Source organism: Leucopleurus acutus (assembly GCF_964270905.1).
Source record: "Leucopleurus acutus genome assembly, chromosome: 3".
In the NCBI taxonomy this organism is placed as follows: domain Eukaryota; kingdom Metazoa; phylum Chordata; class Mammalia; order Artiodactyla; family Delphinidae; genus Leucopleurus; species Leucopleurus acutus.
In genome coordinates, this window is record NC_139145.1 from 27,394,871 (window position 1) to 27,406,841 (window position 11,971).

Below are 11,971 nucleotides of genomic sequence, written 5' to 3' on the forward strand. Positions count from 1 at the left end.
ATGGAATGCCTCCATTTCCTCAATAGCAAAGGGCCATTTTTTTTTTTTTTTGGTTCCATGGAAAGTTAGCAATCCCCATATTGCAAGATTGCCAACTAAAGAAACAAATCACATTTATTTCTTTCCAGCTCCCTTGGAAGTGAAACGGTGATCCCACCCCAGCCCCAGAAGCCCAGCACAACTGAATTTTTCTTGTCAATCCTGCTGATGGAATGTTATTAGACAAAATAGGGTTGTTGTGGGAGTGAAAGGGAAAGGGTTGGAGGACATTGGGGAGTGGTTTATAGCAAAAACAAATGCCTACTTACTGCGCTGCACTCTTGAGGGGTCAGAGCAGATTCAAGCCAATTTGAAGAGGAGGAGGACGGCCAGGAGTCCTCCCTCCTCAGCCGGAGCTTGTGGTGCTGAAAGGACAGCGCCTTGCGTGCGTCTGGAGTGAGAGCTTCTGAGAGCGAGGCGCAAGCGAGCGGGCTCCTCGCAGCTGTCTGCCGGCTTGCTCGCTCTCTCGCTCGCGCCCCCTCCCACCGGGAAACGGGCTCCCACACCATCTGTCATCTGGCACCACCTGCTGTTTCTCATGCATGGCCACAACCACAGAATGGAACAAAATGGTTTCAAAAAAATGGGAGGGATTCTGGCCATAAAAAATAAAAAATTAATACGCACCATATTATAAGCAATCCTTGAGCCTTTAGAAAAACTGGAGAAGGAGGCACATTCATTAGGAGAACGGACCACTCCTAAGATCCTCCAGAACAATATCATGAAACAGAATTGTTCAGGACCTGCATCGTGCTCTGACCTGTGTAAGGAGAGAAGGAGAACTAATATTCATTATCTCCCATGCAGTGGGGACTTTTCCAGGCTCTTTCAGACTATTTCCCTCATTTGCAAATTGTGATTTCTAAGAGTACCTACATGATGGGGTTAGTGTGAGGTGTGAATGTGATAACTTGGGGAAAGCATTTAGCTCAGAGCAGGGTGCTTGGCAAGCAATGCATAAACATAAGCTCCTATTCTCACAATGCTACTGTCATCATGCAGGTCAGCTAAGGTCACAGAGCTGGTATAGCACCAGGAACTGGGATTTGAGCCCCGATCCATTGCTGTCAAAATCTGTATGCAGTCCATGACATTACGGGGCTTCCAGGTTGGTGTGTGGAATCAGAGAGGGCAAAGTCCTAGTGTCAGCTCTACGAAATTCTGGCTGTGGGGATCTTAGACATTTTGCATTCACTCTCCAAGACTCCCTTTCTTTATCTCTGATAATAACACCTCCCTTGTAGACTGGTTGTGAATATGAGAAGAGATTGCACTCAAGGAAACCCCTTTTAGTTCAGGGACAGGGATCTGAATGGCTGAATTGTTTCATCCCTGGGGGTTGCTCTTACATGCTCTTCAAATCCTCCGAGGTCATGGCTGTTTCCACTGGTTTCTCCCAGCTGTGTCCAAATCACATTCGGCCATTCATTCCCAGCTGCAGTGCTGTTTATGAGGCACTTCATGAGGTCTTGGCATTAGTAACAGCATCCCCTTTCACTTTCAAAAGTATCCTGGCTTGCACGATAAATTATTTGGTCACCTTAGTTGGTGTTCACATACTGAGCATATAGTCTCCTAGCTAAAAGGCCAGGAGAAAACATATACATTACCTGTACTGTTTAGGAATGAAATGTGTGTGTGTGTGTGTGTGTGTGTGTGTGTGTGTGTGTGTGTGTGTGTAAAAAGAGAGAGATGTTTCTGAGACAATAGAGGCTCTACTACATCAGAGCTGCGTAGGGCACTTCTGTTAATAGAGGTATGCATATATATGAGAAGGAGGTATTCCAATAAATGTTAGTCCCCCACTCCCTGCTTTTCCAAAGACCTGGAGGATTTTCAGGTGTAGGCATTGACTAAGGACAACAAAATGTAGACAGCTACATGGAAACAATTGTGAACACTTGTATTTGATTCTATTATTGCTGCCTCCAAAGGAAAAGGGAAGTCCCTTCAACACCGCTTGTGATTGATTCACAAGCAGAAACTGTGCCTTTAATAACTCTAAGCCACAGGCCCTGAGAGTTTAGTAAGGTCCAGGATAAGGGCCTGTCTCATGGAAATGGAAAATCCAGGCTTCCTTATATGTGAGGACAGGAGAGAGGGTGCAGAAAGAAACAGGGGGCCAGAGTGATGTGGAGAAGCCCCTTGTTGAAGAATTATATTGAGGGGCGCTAAATATAATAGACTATTATTCTCCTGTAGAGCTCTGAAGAAGATGTTTGACAACTGAAAACAAAAATTATGATATTTTCTGATGAGGTTCTCCAAGTATGTAGACATAGATGTAATATATTAGACAACTGCAACATAATAAGTGAAGGATAAAGGGACCAATCTGGTGGTAATATATATTCCACTTGAAATGGTAAAGTACTGATTCCAACTAAACTGTGAAAACTTAATTATGCTATTGTAATCGCTAGTATAACCAAAAATATACTGAGATAAAGTCCAAAATGTGATATATAAATTTAAATGGAATACTAAAAAAAGTTCAAGTAGCCCAAAAGAAGGCAGAAAATGGAAAACAGAGAAACAACAAAAAAAAGAGAGAACAAGCAGAAAACAAATAATGAAATAGTAGACTTAAATTCAAACATATCAATAATTACATTAAGTGTAAGTGGTCTAAACAAACCAAATAAAAAGAAGAGTTTGTCAAAATGAAGGAAAAGCATGAACCAAATATATATTGTCAACAAGAAACTCACTTCAAATAAAATGATATAGGCAGGATAAAAGTACTGGCTCAGACTTTCAGCTCAAAGGAAGACAAGGTGTAACTCTCTTCTGTCCTCCCACCTCTGGGTTCATCTGACACTAGCTGCCTCTGTCATGCAACCCAAGTGTGACCTCAATGAGATCAAAGTCATGAACCTCAGGTACACCTGTGAGGAAGTCAGTGCCACGTCTTCCCTGGCCCCCAAAATCATCCTGCTGGATCTGTCTCCAAAAAATGTTAGTGATGACGTCACCAAGACAACTGGTTACTGGAAGGGTCTAAGGAGTATAGAGAAACCATTCAGAGCAAAGAGGCCCAGATTGAAGTAGTACATTCTGCCTCTGCTCTGACCACCAAAGTCCTCAAGGAACCACCCAGAGAGAGAAAGAAGCAGACAAACAGTAAGCACAGTGGAAATATCACTTTTGATGACATTGTCAACATTGCTTGACAGATGCAGCACTGATCTTTAGCTAGAGAACTCTCTAGAAACATTAAAGAGGTGCTGGGGACTGACTAGTCAATGAGCTGTGATTTGATGGCCTTCATCCTCATGGCATCATAGACGACATCAACAATGGTACAGTAGAATGCACAGCCAGTTAAAAACTACAAAGGAAAATATTTCACTAAAGGATTATTTGACAACAACAACAAAAAAGGTAATGAGATGGAAGAAGATGCACCATGATAACGCTAAGCAAAAGAAAGCAGGAGTAACTATGTTATTATCAGACAAAGTAGACTTCAGAGCAAAGAAAATTACCAGAGATAAAGAACGACGTTACATGGGCTGAAAGGGTCAATTGACTAAGAAGACATAACAATCCTAAATGTGCATGAACTTAATAACAAAGCTGCAAAATACATGAAGCGAAAACTGACAGAACTGAAAGGAGAAATGGACAAGTTCACAATTGTAGTTGAAGACTCAAACACTCCTATCTCCTTAATTGAAAAAACAAATTAAAAATCAGCAAGGCTATAGAACAGAGTTTCTCAACTTCAGAACTATTAACATTTTGGACTGAATAATTATTTCTTGTGGGGGACATGGGCTGTTCTGTGGACTGTAAGATGTTTAGCAGCATTCCTGGTCTCTACTACTACGTGTCAGCAGCATCTTCCCCCAAGTCGTGACAATCAAAAATATCTCCAGACATTGACAAATGTCCCCTGAGAAAGAAGGGCAAAACCACTACCAGTTGAAAACCACTGTTATAGAAGAACTGAACAACATCATCAACCAACTGGATCTAATTGACATGTATAGAAAACTCCACCCAACTACAGAAGAATATGTATTATTTTTAATTGAACTTGGAACACTTACTAGGATAGACTATACCCTGAGTTACCAAGATATACTATATCCTGAGTTATAAAACAAGCCTGAACACAGTTTTTCAAATTGAAAATTATATAAAGAATGTCCTCTGACCATAATAGAATTATACCTGAAATCAGTGACAGAATGATAATGGGCAAGTCTCCAAACACCTGAAAATTAAACAGCAAACTTTGAAATAATCCATGTGTCAAAGAGAAAGTCTCAAGGGAAATTTAAAAATGTTTTGCACTAAACAGAAATGAAAATATGAGATGTAAAAATTTGGGGAGTGCAGATAAAATGGTGCTTAGAGGAGACTTTACAGCATTAAGTGTGTATAACATAAGATAATAAAGGTCTCAGATCAATAATCTAAGCCATCACCCAGAAAAAAAGAAGAGCAAAATAAACCCAAAGCAAGCAGAAGGAAAGAAATAATAAAGAGCAAAAATCAATAAAATTGAAAGCAGAAAAAACAATACAGCAAATCAATGAAACCAAAAGCTGGTTCTTTGACAAATTAATAAATCAGATAAACTTCTTGAAAAACTGAAAAAGAAAAAAGAGAGAAAATACAAATTACCAATATCATGAATGCAAGAGGGAATAACACTACAAAGCATACAGACATTAAAAGGATGATAAAGGAATAATACAAACAACTCTATGTACATAAGTTTGATGAACTAATTTAAATGGACCAATTCCTCAAACACCATAAATTACCAAAACTCACCCAAGATGAAAGTATAACCTGAATAGTCCTAACTATTAAGGAAATTGAATTTGTAGTTAAAAATCTTCCAGAAAAAACAAATCTCCAGCCCCAAATGATTTCACAGTGAATGCAACCAAATATTTTTAAAGAAATAACACCAATTTTACACAATCTCTTCCAGAATATAAAAGAGGAGGGAAACAATTCCTAGTTCATTTTGCAAACCCTGCATTACCTTAATACAAAAACAGACAAAGACAGTACAAGACAAGAAAACTACAATTCAATATACCTCATGAACATAGGTGCAAAAATCTTCAACAAAATATTAGAAAATCAAATCCATCATTAGACAAAAAAAATGAAACACCATGAGAAAGTGGGCTTTACCATGGGGATGCAATTCAATGAGAAAATGATTTTAATAAAATTTAACATTCATTCATAATAAAAACTCTCAGAAAATTGTGAATAGAAGGGAAGTTCCCCAACCTGATAAAGGGCATAAGAAAGAAAGAGATAAAGGCAGGAAGGCAGGCAGGAAGAAAGGAAGAAAGAAGGGAGGGAATGAGGTAGGGAGAAGGGAGGAAGAAAGGAAGAAGAAGAAAGAGAAGGAGGGAGGGAGGAAGGGAAGAAGGAAGGAAGGAAGGAAGAAGAGGGAGGGAGGAAGGGAGAGAGAAAGAAAGAAGGAAAGAAAGAAAGGAAGAAAGAAGGAAAGAAGGAAGGGAGGGAGAGAGGGAGGGAGGGAGGAAAGAAGAGAGAGAAAGAAAGAAGAAAGAAAGAAAGAAAGAAAGAAAGAAAGAAAGAAAGAAAGAAAGAAAGAAAGAAAGAAAGAAAGAAAGAAAGAAAGAAGGAAAGAAAGAAAGAAAGAAAGAAAGAAAGAAAGAAAGAAAGAAAAGAAAGAAAGAGAGAAAGGAATGAAAGAAAGAAAGAAAGAAAGAGAGAGGAAGGAACAAAGGAAGGAAAGAAAGAAAAGAAAAGCTAATGTCATAATTAATGGTGAAAGACTGAATGTCTTTCTCCCAAGATCTAGAACAGGCAGGCAAGAATGTCCATTCTCACTACTCCTAGTCAACAGCATACCTGGAAGTACTAGACATTGCAATAATGCAAGAAAAATAAATAAGAGGTAAACAGATTGGACAAGAAGAAATAAAATTATCCTTGTCATGTACCAAAATGTTCATTGAAGCTCTATTTACAATAGCCCGGAGATGGAAACAACCTAAGTGCCCATCATCGGATGAATGGATAAAGAAGATGTGGCACATATATACAATGGAATATTACTCAGCCATAAAAAGAAACGAAATTGAGCTATTTGTAATGAGGTGGATAGACCTAGAGTCTGTCATACACAGTGAAGTAAGTCAGAAAGAAAAAGACAAATACCGTATGCTAACACATATATATGGAATTTAAGAAAAAAAAAATGTCATGAAGAACCTAGGGGTAAGGCAGGAATAAAGACGCAGACCTCCTAGAGAACGGACTTGAGGTTATGGAGAGGGGGAAGGGTGAGCTGTGACGGGGCGAGAGAGAGTCATGGACATATACACACTAACAAACGTAGTAAGGTAGATAGCTAGTGGGAAGCAGCCGCATGGCACAGGGATATTGGCTCGGTGCTTTGTGACAGCCTGGAGGGGTGGGATAGGGAGGGTGGGAGGGAGGGAGACGCAAGAGGGAAGAGATATGGGAACATATGTATATGTATAACTGATTCACTTTGTTATAAAGCAGAAACTAACACACCATTGTAAAGCAATTATACCCCAATAAAGATGTTAAAAAAAAAAAAGAAATCCAATTGACTCTTAAAAAAAAAATTATCCTTACTTGCAGACAATATGATTATTTACATAGAAAATTCCAAGAAATCTATTTTTTAATTCCTGGGACTAAATGTAAATTTAAATCTCTAGTGTAGCAAAGTTGCAGACACATGGATGTATGCAACTTAATATTTCTATATTTTAGCAGTGAACAATTAGAAACCAAAAGGTTTTTAAGACATCATTTAAAATATTGTCCCCAAATGAAACACTTAGGTATAAATCTAGCAAAATATGTACCAAATCTGAAAGGGGAAAACTATGAAATACTTATGAAAGACCTCAAATACGTAAATAACTGAAGACATACCACATTCATGAATTGGAGCTGTCAACATAATAAAGATGTCAACTCTAAAAATTTATTTATGGATTTATTTTCTATTATCTTCAGTAGCAATTTTTGTAAGTAACTCTAGATCATTCTAAAATATATATGATAAAAAAAACAAACAACCCAATCCAAAAATGGGCAGAAGACCTAAATAGACATTTCTCCAAAGAAGATATACAGATTGCCAACAAGCACATGAAAAGATGCTCAACATCACTAATCATTAGAGAAATGCAAATCAAAACTACAATGAGGTATCACCTCACACCAGTCAGAATGGCCATCATCAAAAAATCTACAAACAACAAATGCTGGAGAGGGTGTGGAGAAAAGGGAATACTCTTGCACTGTTGGTGGGAATGTAAATTGATACAGCCTCTATACTGGAGAACAGTATAGAGGTTCCTTAAAAAACTAAAAATAAAACTACCATATGACCCAGCAATCCCTCTACTGGGCATATACCCTGAGAAAACCATGATTCAAAAAGAGTCATGTACCACCATGTTCATTACTGCTCTATTTACAATAGCTAGGACATGGAAGCAACCTAAGTGTCCATCAACAGATGAATGGATAAAGAAGATGTGACACATATATACAATGGAATATTGCTCAGTCGTAAAAAGGAATGAAACTGAGTTATTTGTAGTGAGGTGAATGGACCTAGAGTCTGTCATACAGAGTGAAGTAAGTCAGAAAGAGAAAATCAAATACTGTGTGCTAACACATATATATGGAATCTAAAAAAGATTCTGAAGAACTTAGGGGCAGGACAGGAATAAAGACACAGACGTAGAGAATGGACTTGAGGACACGGGGAGGGGGAAGGGTAAGTTGGGACGAAGTGAGAGAGTGGCATGGACATATATACACTACCAAATGTAAAGTAGATAACTAGTGGGAAGCAGCCGCATAGCACAGGGAGATCAGTTTGGTGCTTTGTGACCACCTAGAGGGGTGGGATAGGGAGGGTGGGAGGGAGACGCAAGAGGGAGGAGATATGGGGATATATGTAAATGTATAGCTGATTCACTTTGTTATAAAGCAGAAACTAATACATCATTGTAAAGCAATTATACTCCAATAAAGTTGTTTTTAAAAAAGTAAAATAAAATTAAAAATAAATTTTAAAAATAATAAGAAAAATATAAAACATAAAATGTATATGAAAAGACAAAAGAACTAGAATAACCAAAACCATTTTTTAAAGAAAAATAAAATTGGATGAATCACACTGCCCATTTTTAAGACTTACTATACACAGCTACAGTTATTTATACTGCATTGTATTAGTAATGGGACTGACATATAGATTAAAGGAAGAGAATAGAGACAACAGAAATAGACCCATATAAATAATAGTCAATTGTTTTTTGACAAAGTGCAAATGCATTTCAATGGATAAAAGATAATCTTTTTAAAAACTGGTGTTTGAACAGTGAAACTTGACTTAAACCATATGCCTTATACAAATATAGATCATAAATCTAAGTGCAAAATATGGAAATATGAAACGTTGTGAAGAAAACATAAGAGAAAATTCTTTGTGTCCTGGGGTTAGGCAAAGAGTTCATACACTTGACACCAAAATCAATGTATAAAAGATTAGTAAATTAGTATTCATCACGTTTTAAAATTTTTGTTCTGCCAAAGACACTTTAAAAAGACAAACTACAGACTGAAGAAAATATTTGCAAATTATATATACCCGACAAAATACTTGTATCCAGAACATACAAAGAGCTCTCAAAACTCAACAGTAGGGGTTTCCCTGGTGGTGCAGTGGTTGGGAGTCTGCCTGCTAATGCAGGGGACACGTGTTCGAGCCCTGGTCTGGGAGGATCCCACATGCCGCGCAGCAGTTGGGCCCTTGAGCCACAACTACTGAGCCGGTGCGTCTGGAGCCTGTGCTCCGCAACACGAGAGGCCGCGACAGTGAGAGGCCCGCGTACCGCGATGAAGAGTGGCCCCCACTTGCCACAACTAGAGAAAGCCCTCGCACAGAAATGAAGATGTAACATAACAAAAATAAATAAATAAATAAATAAATAAATAAATAAATAAACTCCTACCCCCAATATCTTCTTTAAAAAAAAAAAAAGACAGTAAAAAAGAAAAAAATGAAAATGAACAAAAGACTGAAACAAATGCTTCATCAAAGAGAACAAATAGGTGGCAAATAAACACATTAAATGATGTTCAAATATCATGAGCCACTAGAGTCCTAGAAGAGGACATAATTAAGTCAATCAAACTTTGTGTTAATGAATGAATCTTTATGACCCCTTCCAAGACTTCATAGAGAAAGAAATCGAGCATGATTAAATGGAAGAAAGAAGCTTAAAATGCTTTAAAGGTAAACTTCACCTACTTCCCAGAGGCAATAATGTGAAGTGGAAAAAGCATGGATGATGAGGTCAGACATGGGGCTTTGAAGCCACCTCCAACATGGTTCCAGATATTGAAGATGTCACAATCCACTAAGAGACTCAACTAGCAGGCAGATACATAGTCCTTCCTGTGTGCCAGGTACTGTGATAAAGATTTTGTATGCATTTTCTCTTACACTTCACAACAAACTTCTGAAATAATGATAACAATATTTAACATTTTTTGAGTACTTACTATGTGCCAAGCAATAGTCTAAGCACTTACCATGTATAATACCATTAAATTCTCACAATTACCTTATAGTGTAGATACTGTTATTACCCCCATTTTACAAAAGAAAAATAAATCAAACTCATAGAAGTGACTGCCCAATGTCAAGCAGCTAGTAAGTCACAAAATTGGAAGTCTCTCTGAATCCAGACACTAACATGACCACTATAATAAAGGGAAGCACAGACTACAGTAAGATTACTGAGATTCCACTACCCAGTACTAGCCTAGGAACAGGAAAGATTTCCCAGAGGAAGTCTTAGCTGAGATCCGAGGACAAATAAGGGACAGGAAGGCAAAGAGGGTAGAGACATGTACTGAGGCTTGGACAATTCCCAGGAATGCAGAGTAGTTTGGTCTGGCTGGAGTTCAGAGTTCAGAGCATGGAGTTTAAGCTGCAGAAGAAATAGAAGTGAGCAGAGGTCAGGTGAGGCAAAACTTTCCTGTGTGTTGTCATTAATCAGGACTCTTGTGATTTCAAATAACAAGTTTGTGGAGTCACCTTATATTGAATCAGAAATGTATTGGCTCAAATAGTCCAACTGTAGGGACCACAGAGATGGATCAATTGATTAATTTGTCTATCATTTTTTCTGTTTCTCTCTGTGTTGACTTTATTTTCTCAGATCATTTTCCTCCATAAAACAAAAGTTAAGGTTAACAACAGCCTTCAGGATTACCTCTTAATGGACAGTGAGATTCCCTTTCTCTGAAGAGTACTGTTTAATGCCCAAACATTTGGGGATTTTTCTAGATATCTCTTTTGTTATTAATGAATACCTTATTGTGCTGTGATCAAAGAAAATGTTATTTAGGATTTTATTCCCTTGAAATTTATTAAAACAGACTTTATGGCTCAGCCTATGGGCAATTTTGTCAAATGTTTCATGTGCACTTGAAAAATATGAGTATCCTTGAATTGTTGGGTGCAGGATTCTGTATAAGTCAACATGGTTAGGGTTGTTTATCATATTGTTCAAATCTGCACGTTGATTTTTTTCATCTGTTTGTTCTATCAATAACTGCAATAAGTGTACTAAAGTTTCCTACTGTAATTGTGGACTTACCTACTTCTTTTATTTCTGTTAGTATTTAATCCCTATTTCTGTTAGTTATTTAATCCCTTTTTAAAATATTTATTTATTTATTTAATTTTTGGCTGTATTGGGTCTTAGTTGCAGCACATGGACTCTTCACTGTGGCAAGGGCTTCTCTCTAGTTGTGGCTCACGTGCTCAGTAGTTGCAGTGCACAGGCTTAGTTGCCCCGTGACATGTGGGATCTTAGTTCCCCCACCAGGGATTGAACCCACATCTCCTGCATTGGAAGGAGGATTCTTAACCACTGGACCACCAGGGAAGTCCCTATTTCTGTTGCTTTTGCTTTACATATTTGAGTGTACAAAATTAAGTAGATACAAACTTAGAATTGTTTCTGTTGGATTAACCCTTTTCTGTCATTATGAAATATCCTCTATCTCTACAGTTGCATCTTGTTTTAAAGTCTTCTTTATCTGGTGTTAGCATAGATGTACCAGCTTTCTTTTGTTAATGTTTGTACAGGAAATACTTTTTCATCCTTTGATGAAATCTTCAATCTCTCTGTGTTCTTATATTTGAGGTATGCCCCATGCAAGCAGCATATACCTGGGTTTAAATTTTATCCAATCTGAAAATCTTTGTCTTTTTACAGACTTGCTAACACTGAATCTAATTATTGATATATCTGAGTTTAATCTACCATCTTACTATTTGTTTTCTATGTGTCCTATATATTCTTTATTCCTTTCTCCTTTTTTACCTTTTTTTTTGGGTTATTAAAATATTGTGTTAGTTTTACCTATATTTGTTTTAATTATTTCTTTTTTTATTACTTTGCTTATTAACTTGCAGATTGCAATGTGCAACTTTGATTTATTATAGTCTAATATAAATTAATATTTTTACTTTTCAAGGACTTTAGAACAATTTAACCACACTCTACTACTTTTGTGATCCTGCTGTCATAAATTTTACATTATACATATATTGAAAACCCACCAGAGATTATTTTTTTCTTTTCTTTTTTTGAATTTTATTTTATTTTTTTTAATACAGCAGGTTCTTATTAGTTATCTATTTTATACATATTCGTGTATATATGTTGATCCCAATCTCCCAATTCATCCCACCACCACCACCACACCCCCACTTTCCCCCCTGGGTGTCCACACATTTGTTATCTACATCTGTGTCTCTATCTCTGCCTTGTAAACCGGTTCATCTGTACCATTTTTCTAGATTTCACATACATGTGTTAATATATGATATTTGTTTTTCTCTTTCTGA

The 11,971-nt window shown here is 37.3% G+C and overlaps 1 pseudogene across 1 annotated transcript; it reads left to right on the top strand.

The window, feature by feature from the left end:
* The first annotated feature begins 2,877 nt into the window (after window positions 1–2,877).
* Window positions 2,878–3,370, top strand: LOC309959408 (large ribosomal subunit protein uL11-like; annotated as a pseudogene). Its single transcript has one exon. The product of its transcript is annotated as a large ribosomal subunit protein uL11-like (transcript).
* Window positions 3,371–11,971: the final 8,601 nt, after the last annotated feature.